We start from the raw sequence: 1045 nt of genomic DNA on the forward strand, positions 1-1045 counted from the left end.
GCAGCAAGAAAAAGAGCTCTGTTGGAACCAGTCAGAAATGGAGCTTTTCAAAAACTGCATCGGTTCGGAGCATCAGGTGCAGGGTTAAATGGGTGAACACGCACTGAAAAACAGAACTGGCCTGGATGTTATGTACTTCACCTTGTCCTTCAGCTGTGGAACTGAGAATGGAGTTTGACTTCACACAAATAGAAATGGAGCCAGGAGAAATCTACACAACAGTGTCCGTTGTCAAATACCAAGATTTAAAAGCATTTACGCCCTAGATGGTTTGGCTTAGTGGCTGGAGTGTTGCCCTGTGGACTGAAGGGTCCCGGGTTTGATTCCAGTCAAGGGCATATGCTCAGGTTGAGGTCTCTTTCCTCAGTGGGGGGTGTGCAGGAGGCAGCCGATCAATAATTCTCTCTCATCATTGATGTTTCTATCTCTCTCTCCCTCCCCCTTCCTCTCTGAAAGCAATAAAAAATATATTTAAAAAAATAAAAAGCATTTACTTTTAAGAAATGATTTAAATATAACTGAGAGGCAGTATAACATCGATACTCTGGAGCCAGACTCTCTGGGTTCAAATCCTGATTCCACCATTTATACCCCTGTGACCTTGGGGAAGTTGCCTAACCTTGGTGTCTCAGCATTCACATCCGTAAAATGAGATCAGTAATGCTTTTCTTCACTGTTGTTATGAGGATTACATGAGTCAATAGATGAGAAATACTTAACACAGTACATAGTAAGCACTCAATAAATGTGAGCTACATGATGATGATGATGATGAAAATCATGATTAAAGAAGAACAAAGTTGGAGGAATCACAACACCAGATATCAAGTTATATTACAAAGCCACTGTTCTCAAAACTGCCTAGTACTGGCACAAGAACAGACATATAGATCATTGGAACAGAAAACAGAGACCCCAGAAATCGACCCAAGCCATTATGCTCAATTAATATTCGACAAAGGAGGCAAGAGCATACAATGGAGTCAAGACAATCTCTTCAATAAATGGTGTTGGGAAAATTGGACAGATACATGCAAAAAGATGA

Source organism: Myotis davidii, unplaced genomic scaffold (assembly GCF_000327345.1).
Source record: "Myotis davidii unplaced genomic scaffold, ASM32734v1 scaffold210, whole genome shotgun sequence".
In the NCBI taxonomy this organism is placed as follows: domain Eukaryota; kingdom Metazoa; phylum Chordata; class Mammalia; order Chiroptera; family Vespertilionidae; genus Myotis; species Myotis davidii.